The sequence below is a fragment of the Parus major genome, chromosome 28 (genome assembly GCF_001522545.3).
Source record: "Parus major isolate Abel chromosome 28, Parus_major1.1, whole genome shotgun sequence".
In the NCBI taxonomy this organism is placed as follows: Eukaryota; Metazoa; Chordata; class Aves; order Passeriformes; family Paridae; genus Parus; species Parus major.
The window spans coordinates 1,865,346-1,866,001 of NC_031797.1; positions in this window are offsets into that span (position 1 = coordinate 1,865,346).

Sequence of the window (656 nt, forward strand, 5' to 3'; positions counted from 1 at the left end):
CCAGCTGTGGCTGCCCCTGGATCCCTGGGAGTGTCCAAGGCCAGGTTGGATAGGAGTTGGAGGAACCTGGGATAGTGCAAGATGTACCTGCCCATGGAAGGGGGAGGAACAAAAGGAATTTATGTATTCCTTCCAACACAAATCATTCTGTGACTCTACATAAAGATTATATAAGGCTGTTACTGATCAGCAAACGATTCTTCAGTCTCTTCATACAATAATATCCAGTGAAAAGTAAATATAGGGACACATTTCCAAAAAAACCTAGAAAAAAGTAACCTCCAAAGTGTGACATAGTGAAAGCAGAAATAATACAATATAAAATTATTTAAATAAAGAGTAGATGCACAGGAAGTTGTTTGAATATTATAGCGAATTAAGACGACCAGAATTTAAAAAAAAAAAGCACAACTGAAAAATCAATTTCTATTACAGGAAATTCAGAGAACCAGGAGAGTAATGGGAAAACACAGACCACTAAATCTTCCAAAAATACTACACAATTAACATTGAATACAGAGAATAAAACCACATACTTAACAGAGAGTACAATGCAATCCAGAACCACTGAGAATTCCAGGCCGGTGCAGACCTCCTCTAGCCTTCCTCTGAGCTCTACTCCAGAGATCTCTTCCCCAACACTCAGCACAACTGCA